Below are 12,956 nucleotides of genomic sequence, written 5' to 3' on the forward strand. Positions count from 1 at the left end.
TGCTCACTTAATCAAAGTAGTGGCAACAAAGATTCCCTCCTTCTTAGTAGTTTAGCTTTGCTTTTGCTTTTTGACCTTGCAAATATCTACAAAGACAATGCTGAAAAATGCCTGAACTCAGAAATTACTATCCTGAATCAACTTAAACGTTTCTCTCAATAGAAAAAGAAAGTATCTCTCTCTTCTATATTCTTTTGTTTAACCGTTAAAATCTTTGGATGAGAAAGCTCCTGACAATCAGTGCCGTACTGAAGGAGCAGGGTTAGTCGTAGGCTCAGTGTGATCTCTCAGTGGCTATCCACCATCAGAGCTGAGCAGCTCTTTTGCTGCTATTAAAACATGAAATTCCAGCAGTATACACCAAAGTGAGTGATGCACTTCAGCACTGAGGTCCCCTTCTTCCATTATCCCAGTACAAGGAAGGCCCCCATTAACCTCCCACTCCCATCAGGTTTGGCTGTTACTGCTGCTGACCCATAGCCCCTCTTCATGGGTGATGGCAGCAGTAGCAGGCAGAGGGGTGCAGAGGTATGACCGCTATTTGAAGCTCCTGAAATCATCGGAGGCTGCCTGAGGCAGGCATTCCTTTCATCCTGCCCTTGCTACAGCTTTTGGTGCACAGTTAGAGAAATCTGCATTTCAGGAGACCATATCCCAGGGTACTGTAGATAATGTTGTCTCCTGGCAGTGAATACATCCAGCAATCCAAACTTAATGTTAATGAAGCTAACAGAGGAATTATGGATTTGAGTTAAGCCTGTGCAGGATTCTGAGTGAAAATATCCAGAACGAAACTGCACCGGTAACATCTACTGAGCTGGGACTGAGGCAGCTCAGCCCTGCCCTAGAGCTGCTCTTCGCTCCTTAGGGATCACCTAGGATGGATTCAGCTCTGGACTAGGGACTCCCAACTCCAGATCTCTGGGTTTAAGTGTCTGCCTCTGAGCTAAAGGCTGCTGCCATACCTCAAACATTGATGTTTTGCTGTTTGAGATACCCTGAAGACTTCAGAATGGAGCAGGTAGGAGGATAGTGCTGGACCTGCAGGGAGCCTCATGCTCCTCTGGGACAGCAATTGGGTACCTGATGAGATCCCAAGCAGCATTAGACATCCACACAGGGGTTACTTTCCACTGACCAGAGCAGGGGCTTAGATTGCTGGCTCACATGTACATCCTATATTTAACGACATAAATCTACAAGCCAAAGATTTATCTCATCTCTAGAGTAACAACTTTCCTCTCTAGAAAAACAACTTATTTTCTGCCTTTACTAATATCTATTCTTAGCATGCAGACAACTCCTCATTTTTGGTAAGTTTTTTTTTTTTGCTTATAACTTTTCATAGTAGGTAGGAAGTTCTCAAGATTCAGAAAGCATTTGATTATCATTTTCCCCTTCTGGCCAATAGATGGGACTCTTACCTTTGATATCTCTTCTCTCTTTGATCTTCTTTCATAGGTAAACCATGCAAAAGGCATTATTGAAATCTGAAACCTGATGGATACATGTTACCCTGTGTCTCTGAAAAACATATAGACACGGGACTGCTGCAGCTGTTGACAACTCAAATAAGCCACATATGCAGGGTACTGGAGACAGCAGAACCTTGGATTAGAGCAGGTTTATCTTCTATGCAGTGCTTCATGAACAAATTAAAAACACTTACACTTCAGTTTTTTCCTCCCAGGAAGGATACATATTGTAGGAGACAGTTAACATGAAAAATAACAAACAGATCAGAAAGTGGGTCAAGTTAATTAGAGGAATTAATCATGACTTTGCTTCTGTTGCTTTTTACTCTTAGACACAAGGTTGTCACACAGACTGCTAAAGCTTATCAGGAGCTGCTCTGTATTGGACTGAAACACTGATATTGTTGGAAGGTAAATGGTTCATGAAAATATCAGTTTCAGCAAATTCCTGGTAAAATATAGGTGGGACATCAGTGGATTTCAGCCTAATTGGAAATGTACCAGCTCCTGGGGTAGGCTTGAGGACTCCCACATTCCAGCTTTCTTGGCTGAGAAGATGTTGGTGGAAATCCTGGGATATTATCAATGGCTCCTGCAGTCAGTGCCCTGAACACCATAGCAGGGAGGCTGGGCCCTGGGCTGGAGGAAGCCTTTTTGCAGACAGGCAGGGAGCTGAGTGCCTGCTATGGTTAACCTGTTGTTCAGAGATTGGCCCCCCAGGTGTAATTTCTATTGTATTTCTTTTTGCTAGTGAAAAGTGTTGATTACTTTAATATGTCTTTTCAGATTTTGCAACAGAAAAGGAGAAGATGAAGTCCTGGAGCAGAACTGCAGTGTACCATAGAGAAATGCATTTCATTGGATTGGCCAAAAAGTAATTGCTTTTTTTTCTGGTCAAATGAAAGGCGAATTTTTCATGGGGAAAGAAACAACAAGCTGTATTAAGCAATAGATTGTCCATTTTGGTCAATTACCTTTTGCCATCTTTCAGGCAACTTCGTGATTCTGCACTCAAAAAAGTTATTGCCTTTTTTGGCAAAAAACAGTTCCCAGAACGATTTGATATCCTCAGCAGTAGTGAAGGTTTTACCATGCAAGGCATTTAGTAAAGAACAAACCAAATGGTAGTCTGATGATGCTGGGTCTGGTGAATATGGTGGATATGGTAACACGTCCCATCTAAGCTGCAACCATTTTTGATGAGTGACCAAACTTGTATGTGATGTAGTGTTATCATAGAGAAACACACCACCTTTGCGATTCACCAATTCTGAACACTTCTGTTTGATGGCATCATTTAATTTATCCAGTTGACAACAGTACACATCTGAATTAATCCTTTGGTTCCTTGGAAGCAGTGCAAAATAAACAATACCCTTGAAATTCCACCAGCCTGAGAGCATATCCTTCCTTTGGTGAATATCTGCTTTTGAAGTGCTTTGACTTGTTTCATCACATATCCTTTGCAATCTTTTCCATTCATCATTGTTGTAGATGATCCATTTTTCATTGTCTGTTATAATTCCTTTCAGAAATGGGTCATTTTCCTCATGTGTCAAGAGAGAATCACAGATGTCAATGCCCTTAGTGAGATGAATTTTCTTGAGCTCATGTGGTACCCAAATATTTAGCTTCCTAATGTATACAAGTTGTTTTAAATGGTTTTCAACATTTGATTTCAGTATGTTAAGATTATCAGCAATCTCTCATGTCACTTAATGCTGATTGGATTCAATCAATGCCTTTATTTTGTTGTTATCAACTTCTGTTGGTCCTATCAACTTCAACTGGTCTTCTTGAGTGTGGTGCATCTTTAACATCAAAATCTCCAGACCGAGATTTAGCAAACTAATTCTGACACTGCTGTAGTTTTAAGGCGTCTTCACCATACACATCACATGACTTTTTATGAACTTGCATAACGTTTTTTTCTTTTTCAGAAGTAATACAGAAAAATATGATTTGATTTTCCATTTTTAAATCTATTCCAAATAAATTATTATTAACAAGACTGTGCACTTTCTTTTTCTAAAAAACCTTGAACTGTCAGCTGTCAAGTTACAAAATGAATTTGTGTTTAAAATGAAGTTAGTTACATTTCAAGACATGCGTGTCCATCCATTAAAAAAACCCCCAAAATTACTTTTTGGCCAACCCAATATTTTCTAACTCTGTGAAACGACAGCCTGAGTTTTAAGCAGTTTTGTTTGCAAGGGTGTGTTGCTCTCTGCTGCTCGTGATGCAGAGTTATTCCAGCACATTTTCTGTTAAAGTATTTTCTTTTGTTTGGTTCCCCTGTGTATTGTGCCACTGTGTCCACTGCTCAGCAATGGCCTGGTTAACACCACCTGTTAAGGTATGAATGTGAGCTTACACAAGTGTGTGTATGTGTGTGTGTGTGTGTGTGTAGCAAATACACAAAACTGCCAGGAAGGCAGTTGCCCAAAATTGATCACATTAAAGAGTATGATGCCATCGCCTTCAACTGATGGTGTTGAAGGGGGAGATGATCATCAGCCAGATTAAACAGCAACCAGGGGAATATACATGACTCAACACCAAGGAGCCACTCTGAAAAGAGATATAAAAGACACATGAAAATTTATGAGAAAGAGAGTACAGAGCTTCAATCCAAGTGGGTTTGACACTACCTGGCGTTTCCCCAACAGCATCACCATGGCTACAATGCATGGCAATTCCTTGCTGAGCCATGGTCACCTGTGACTGACAATTGTAACCCCTCAAAATACCTTCTTTAGGTTTGCTTTTTTTAATAACCAGTATGTCACCTTAGGCCATCTTTGTGCAGTAAATTAATTACTATAACTCTCTGCTACAGATAAACCTAGAACTTGGTAAAATGAAAGACTAACTTTTAGGGGTTTCATGACCTCAATAGATTTTTCCTTACTTTGAAGCAAGCCAACTTCACAACCTGCAAGCTCACTCCCAGGCAAGCTGGGGGCACGTTAGACAAAGGGGTTTTGAGAAGTTGTGCAGCATCCCACTCAGAGCACACTGAGGAGGGGTGGGAGCTTTGATAATCTACTGATTAATAAAGTAAAACAGGGGAAGAAAGAAGGGATTTTTCTGATCACGTTAATGTTTTGCAAACAAAACGTGTCATTAACAGGGACTTCCATTTGTCCCCAGACTGTCAGTAGGCTGGCCAGACTGCTTAGTCAGATCAAATGCCATGTCAAATGATCAAAAGTTGTATTTGTCCATGGTCTCTGCTCTCAGCTGCCCTTTGTGATGCTCTTTAGCTGCTGTTTGGACAAAGGCTTTGATCAGGACTTGATTTAACAGGCAAATGTGAAAGTGTTTTTTACAGGGCAGCTTAATGTCCAGCATATAAGCACTGTACAGCATGGTTAGGCAACATATGTGTGTCTGTGGTCCCTCGGAGAGAGCGTGTTTCCAGCCCACACAGACACCTGCTATTGCCACGTTTTGTCTGAAGTTATTTCATTCATTTTCTGAACTAAGGCAGCAAGGTTACAGAATATTGTATTTTCCTGAATCTCTGAGCTGTTGTTAAACATTTCTCTTGTGTCCCAAATGGTGAATTTGTTTCTCTCCTACTTGCCTCCCCTGTACTCCCTAAAATGTGTTAAGATTGATGACCTGCACATTTAGAGAAATGGAAGAAAATGCCTCCTTATGTTGCACATCATTAACCTCTAACTTCACCAGTGGAGGAGGACATTACTTCAAACACTACCGTTGTACTTTGAAAAGGGCAGAACAATGTTAACATCTAGTAGCTTTATAGACTAAATAATTAAATTAAAAGTAACCTGTTGTTATACTTTCAGGTACTGCATGGGCTGTATTATAAGCCAAGAAACAGTATAGTTTCCTCCGGATAGAAAACAGCCCAACAGCTAGTGATTTTGCCACTGAACTTTCTCTGAAGTATACTAGTCAGTGTTGATGGCCTGAATCTGATTTTATTGAAAGAACAATCTGAAATGTAAGGGCAGACAGTCCTGGTTTTCCTGGGAACTTGAAACCACAATGAGATGCTTCTGACCTCTGATGCACCTTTGTACACCTTTTCTGGCCTCTACACTTGAGAGAATGCTGAGTAACAGCCTCATTAAATTGCTTGGTGGCAGGGGCTATTGGGGCGAGTGGTTACTCCTGTACTGTGCTATGATGGGAGCTGGAGTCTGGCAGCCCAAGACTCAGGGAGACTGCACTACTCATCATTCGCTTGCCCTTTGCCTCCCTCCAAGGGCTCCACGCATCATCCTCTGTGACCAGGGCGTGATGACATTTTACAGTGTTTTGTATTACTGGGGAAATATGAGTGCTGGGACAAATGATGCTTTCAGCCATCTCTGTCTAGATATATTAAGTGTAGTATATTAATATAATAATTATGAATTCATGACACAGTGTTTTGCTCTCCTGTACAGAACAGATACAGTTTTGTAATGATTTTCCAAGTACACTTGAAACCTTCTGCACTGTTTGTGAGAGTGTATAGCCACCTTTGCCTCCAAGTTTGGTAAATTATAACCAAACATTTCCACTCCAGTTCTCCAGAAAGATAAGAGCTGAGTCAAGCATGCAATGACAACAGAAGTGCCAAATAAAATGAGGACCCACGATGGCCTTACGCAAAACTGAACCTGATGAGTGTAATCTAGGAAAGACAAAAGTAATTTTCAACTGAATTTTACCCATATTTAAAAAATAAATCCATTAATGAAAATTATTATTATTTCAATGATTTTTTATTTCCTTATGTATTTTTCCCATTAAAATGGAATACATTAATGAAACTTATTGTAATTTCAATAAATTTTATTTTATTTTTTCTTTCACTGCTGGGAAACTGGGAGACAAGCAGAATAATGCATGCCTATACTAGCAATTTGCAAAGGTACTTGCTTTGTGTGGAAACCTGTCTCCCCACATCTTGCATGTTCGTCTTTGCCTCCTACTCTGCTTTGCTCTTTGTAGTGGAAAGAAGAACAACTCTCACAGACATAAGCACTGCACTGCACAGCTCTGAGGACAGTTTCTCCTTCTGAACTGTCTCCTTAAGTACTGCATGAAAGTACGGTAGAAAAATCAGTCTCTCTCCCTTCTGCACATCGGTGAAATAGCCATTCAAATTATTCACAGGGACATCCAAAAAGATCCTAAGATGTTTCCTCTTTCACAAGAACCACTGATGCTTTAGAGACCCAGAACTGGAGTGCTGTGAAGTAGCCATTACACTTTTGGGCATTTGCCATACTTTGCAGTTCATTATCTCCCACTTCTACATCTTACTGCTCCTTTCCTTTTGGTGGCTGGAGCTGTCCATCATTTCTTCTTGCTCCTTACCCTCAGGGAAAAAAGAGAAGTCTTATCTTGACTCCTAGTCACTGTTTCAGGGATACTGAGGGGCCATTTGGGAGCTGGAAGAAACTGGTTTCACCATGTTACAGTATCAAGAGAGGCAAGGATTTGCTTCCAAGAGAATGACCAGACTCTGTAGGAAGAGAGGGCTGAATTGCCCACCTCTACCAACTATGACAGCTGGTGGGAATATGCCTAAGAAAATGAAAGCTGAAAAGGATGGAAGCTGCCTTTCTGAAGAGTGAGCCCCGCTGGTCAGAGCAGCCTGTCAAATATGTCTGCAGGTATGAAACAAGCCTGAATATGCTCTTCACCAAGAGAAGGCCAGCCATGCTCTCAGACTCCCTCATCTTTAGCAATCTAGTGCAGAGGAGGAGCGGGTTGTCTTCTGCCCGTCCTGGCAGTCAGGAGGGAGAAACACCAATGGGTCGAGGCCATCCTGCACTGCTGAGCCTCTTCTCCATTGGGTGGATCCAGCAGTCGGAGGCAGCTGCAGAGCAGGATGGCACCTGAGCACCTTGCTTGCCATGCTTATGCCAGCCCAAGAGAGAAAGGTACCATGAGGAGCACAGGATGGGAATCAGAGGTGTCCTTCTCCATGCAGAAGAACCGTAGGGAATGCAGCTTCTGAAACTGCCTAGCCAGCTTTCCTGCAGACAGTGGGAATAGCAGGAGGCTTAACCTGCAGGTCACTGTGCCTGACATGCGCCCAGTACAAACCATACCTGTATGGATTGCTGCACCCTAAGGGGCCACAGGTACGAAGGTGAGACTCAAAGACACTAATAATTTTGCAGACAATTCAACAAACAAGCTGTTACTTCATCTGCAATGCACAATTTTTTAATTTTAATTTTCTTTTTTTTAAAATTTTTATTCTTTATCTTTTTTGGGGGGTGGCAGTTGCTTGCTAAACAAGCCAGCAGCATAAAATTATTGTGGAAGAAGATTTTGTTATCAGTTGCACACAGCTGTAGCTTAAAGGAGAGAAAATTCACTGAAGCATTCAAAACTGGCAGCGCAACGGCTCCGGTAGAGGTACTCACCTGCAGAAGGTGCACATTCAGTGTGAGTCTCTGTCTTGACCTCATGAAGAATCCTTTCATTATGAATGAGGCTGAGAGGTGACAACAGCTTTATTGAGCTGGACTAGAAAGGACTGTCTGTATCACAATAGCTGCTATGCAAATTACTTACATTAATAAATGTCAGGTCTTGGGGACAGAAAGAAGTGATTGCTTCTTCAAGAGAGGAGAGTAGAGTAGCTTTAGTCAACATGTTTGCATTTTTAAGCTGGAGAAAAAAATATGGTCCTTTCTTCTCTCAGATATATATAGTTAAATTAGTAAATGCAAACATGCAGTAACAGGCTTGAATTTCTCACACTTCTATTATACACTTATTAAATTAATTCTTAGAGCAACCTCATTTATTTCTTGGTGCTATACAAACATAAAATAAGGGTCAATTCCTACCTGACAGTGGTAGGGAGACAACAGAGACCAAAAGTAGGACCTAATATCCTCAGTTATAGCTGGAGACCAAGGCACAGAACAGCAAAATCACTTGCTTAGGTCATGGATGGTATGGATAAACATTTCTTGATACAGTTCAAATCTTAATCTGGTGCCTTATAGATTAGATTTATGTACAAATTACCATAAATGCTCTTTTTAGAGTAATAATTTAGTACAATGAATGAGTGAGATTAAATTACAAGTTTTTGGACCAAAAGTATCATTATTACCTGATCAGTTTTTTCTGTTGGCATGGCATAATGTGATGTAGTCCTGGGCAGTCACAAATTTTGCAGACATTATCACAAATACTGTTTTTGCTAGTAGCACCATTCTCCCCTTAAAGCAAGAAAAAGTATTTCAGCCACAGCTATTATTTTCTGGGAAGCAGAAAATTATAATGAATGTGTCTGTCTTATCCTCCTGAGGTAAATCAGTGGTATATATACCAGAGATTTGTAGTATGTGTAAAAGAGTAGTGCTTTATAGAAAAAAGAAACTATTACTTTGCTGGATTTTCAGGGATTTTCAGAAGTGTCTTACCAAGGCAAAAGAAAATTGAAGTAGCTAAAGCTATTCGAAGGTTCAAAACCAGTGCTCACAGTCTCTTTTGAGTCAAATGAGAGAGTATAGTAAGAGAAGAAGCAAATCACGGTTTATTTGAGAGAATATATTTTTTCTCTTTGCGATTTTTTTCCCCTTCTTTTTCCTACCCTCCGATGTCTTTTGCAGCGCTTCCTGTGATACTTAGTTGAATACTGATGAGCCAATGCTTGAAACAAATATATATGACCAGGCTGAGGGACTTGAAATTTATCGCTACAGGAGACCTCTGACTTTTCTGGCTGGAAGCAGAGAAATGTAACAAGGTCTGTGATTTTCTGATGAATCATAAAAATGAAGTACCAGTGCAAGAGTTATGTTCCTCATTTAATGAAATTTCACCAGATGAAATATTTTTTATCCACATTAGGATAAAGAAAGTAAATAACAGATGCAAGGAAGTGGTAACTATCAGTAAAATTGGGGGAGACTTCATAAAATTAGCACTGTTGACAGCCAGACTAGATGCTCAGTGAATATTGAAGCTTTGTATTCAAGTGCTGTATTTAAAAGGGGGTAACTGATGTACCAAACCTCTGTGCCGTGCTGCCTTGGCTCAGAGGGAGGACCAGGCAGATTGACCCACCAGGGGCTGAAGGGCACCTGCTCCACTGAGAAATCGGTCCACTGTCCCCGTTGGCCAAGCTGCAAGGTGAGAAGGCCACAACAGTGTCAGATTCTCTCTTCAGGGACCCAGGAACATGTGTAGTCTTGATAGGCCCTTGTCTTCTGAAGTCTTTTTTAGTCTTATTTTTGCTTATTTTCCCCTCTGTGTCATTTTCGATTCCTCTTGATTTTGCAGCTCTCCTAGCAGAAAGGGCTGGGGAAGATGTTGGGATTTGTCACAGACTTGTCACTCGACTCAGGATCTCTGAGGTGAAAGGAAACTATCCCAGAGCACTGGGAACCACCCATTGGTATTTTCTCACCAGAACATGCATGTATTCTCTAAGTCAGTAAATATGCTGAACTAGAGCTGCTTTAACACCAAACCCGGAACCATTTAATGCTTTACAAAGAATTAGAGTAACCTCCAGAGATCTGGGCTGAAGTTAAAAAAAACATGAAATATTGCTGAAAAAGAGGCAGCAAGATCCAATGTGTTGTGGGCCTTTTTCAATTTTTTTTTCCTCCCCTCTGGCCTATCTCATATTTCCTGGATTAAAGAGTCCAGAGTCCTTGAGGTACTGATAATTCATCTTCTGAACCACTCCCTTCTGTCATGTATTCATATTGCTATAAAGTCTGGAACATAGCTCCTTTTCAGGAGTTTTTACAGTCAAACTAGAAAGTAGACTTGCAACTTGCAATTTAAGCAGCAGAAAACCAACAGACAGTAATTTTTAATTTCCTGTTAGCTCAAGAGGCCAGCCAGCATTTGAGATCCTGCAGATTTATTCTGTCAGAGGAAGCAACCCATCCTGGAGCCTAGTCCACCTTTGGTATAACATTACCTGTGCACAAAAAGTGTAAAGACAGTCCCGTTCACCTGAGCACAGAGGAATTGGGCAAAAGTAAGAATTTTCCCCTCGGCTTTTGGGTTTTGGGTTTGGTTTTCCTTTTCTGCCTCTTTTCAGTCACCGCTTCGCCAAAGTTTGACCACCCTTCAGGAGCAGTTAGCCATTATGGCTGAGCCCATGGCATCGCTCTGCTGCCCATGCCATGCTCCAGCCTCCTCTCATGGTGCATCTGCCCTTCTTTCACTGCCTGGGACAGTTTGACCCACTCAGCCAGCAGTAAACTAATTCAGATTTAAAAAAAACCAAAACAAACCAAAATCACTTGAAGCAGGAGAGTTTATTCAGAGACCAGGCAAGTGTCTGAGAAGGTGGCTGGGCTGGGACAGGCTGTGCAGAGGGAGCTGGAGCAGGGAAAGCACCAGTGGGGTGCAAGGGTGACACTTTCCACCACCATGAGCCAGGGAGGTGGCAGAGCTCTGTCCTCTGACTGAACAGGAAGGAATTTCTCCTTTTGCCACCACTATCTCCTGAGGAGCTATGGTAACACAGTGTCGTACTTCTGTTTTTTACCCCCAAAAAAGACACAAGTAAGCAAAGACTCAGAAGATCTCAGAAGATCAATGTAGATCATGTTTTTACATAAGAAAGAGCATCAAGAAAGGCAACAGATGGCAAAAAAAATGCATTTTTTACCAATCATTTACTCCTCAGGGCCAGCTCAGACCCATGTCAGAGCCATGCAGCATGTGCTGTGTAATGCAGAGGGAATCAGTCAGAGGCCAAAGTATAAAGAACCTGGGTGCCAAAGGTGTATCGTATCATGCATGTTTCACTCTGCTTTGTTGCCTCACTTCGGAAGAGATGAGGACTGGGAATGAGTAAGATGTCTTTTTGGTCTTTTACTGACACTTGCTTATTCACAAGTTAAAAATACCTAAAACACAGCGGAAAAAGTGTGTCTGTAAAACCATGCTGTTGACAGTGGAGCTAGGAGCAGGTGAAATACAGTAAATGGGTTCTAACTTATTTAATGTCAAATGTTCTCTTTACTTCCACAGTGTTTGCTTTTACTAGACTTTTAAAATGTAATGTGTAGAAGGTTTCAGCTAATTAGAAGCCATCAAGTACCCTAGTTCAAGTGTGTCCTCCTAGGCTCCTGTAAGCATTTTTCCATTTTTGAAAAGAGCTGGAACAAGCCTGAGCAACGACAAATTAGCTGATCTTCTTGCACTTGTGCAGTAAGCCAGGAGAGCAAAAAAAAATCAGGTCTGTCGTTATGTTTATCCTATGACAATTAAATAAATGATGCATCTGTCGTTGCAGACATGAACTTGTTGTTCTCATGCATAGATCATTAAATAACTGAATATTGAAGTTTTTTCATATGGAAAAAATGCTGTATTCTTTCTAATTCTTCTCAAATATGCACATTATCAAATTAGCAGGAAGAAAAACCAAGCTTGGTGGTAATCAGCTTCTTGATCTCATTCTAACATGTTAGATTCATGTCACTACCTTTATAGACTACATTATTCCCTTTTTCTTCTCTACATATATACTGGAGCTAAAATCCCTTATATTACAATGACTAACAAGCTGAAACCCTGCACTTCTAATTGCATCTGGGAAAACATGAGAGAATAAACATTATTTATACTGTGTCAAGGCCTTTCCTGTGTGACCTAGTCTAGGTGATCCTGCTCTGGCAGGGGAGTTGGACTGGGTGATCTTTTGAGGTCCCTTCCAACTCCTAACATTCTGTGATTCCATAAGAGATCTGAAATCAGAAGACAGAAAGAATCTAAACTATTTCTGCAAAAAGGATAAAATAATGCTTAACCAGGTCTGTGGAGTACACGCATACAATCAGAAGTAGCTTGCAGATTCCTACTGTTGACATTTTGTCAGTAAGTAAAAATATTTACTGGAACAATAAAATGGTCATTATCTACTGTTTCTAAAAGTCAACATGGATACTATTTTCTTTTTTAAGAGGTTTACTATTTGAATCTTGCCACTCTGCTCACAGTTTTAAAGTTACTTCAGTTTTAATTCTGTAGGCTCCACCTTGGCTGGAAAATTGGTTTGCATTATTCTTGTCAGTTCAGTAATGCTAATTTCATTTGGCCAAAACCTTCTCTTGTGCTGAAATTGTGTTGTTTATGATACAAGTTTTTATAGACAGACTTGTGTGTTAAAGGTTACTTGGGTTAATCTTTTCTTGAGATTGGACAACTTTGTTACTATGTCAACAATGAGAACTAATGTAAATGCTACCTTTAGTAAATTTGTGGCTCACACAAAGTCCTTTCAACTAATGAGTGCTTGCAAACAAAATCATCCTTGATAACATCCTCAAACATCTTTAAACAACCTTAATATGTAACATCCCCAGACACAATGAATACTCCTTCAGTCCTAGGGTTCTACTGAAAAACTCTTAACTCTTGAATAAATCCAGAGACTCAGAGATTCTGAAGCTATGTACAAAAAAAAGCACTCTCAGACCTTTTCTCCACCTCTGCTTCTCATTTTAATGAGCG

The sequence above is a fragment of the Mesitornis unicolor genome, unplaced genomic scaffold, assembly GCF_000695765.1.
Source record: "Mesitornis unicolor isolate BGI_N332 unplaced genomic scaffold, ASM69576v1 scaffold5935, whole genome shotgun sequence".
Lineage (NCBI taxonomy): Eukaryota > Metazoa > Chordata > Aves > Mesitornithiformes > Mesitornithidae > Mesitornis > Mesitornis unicolor.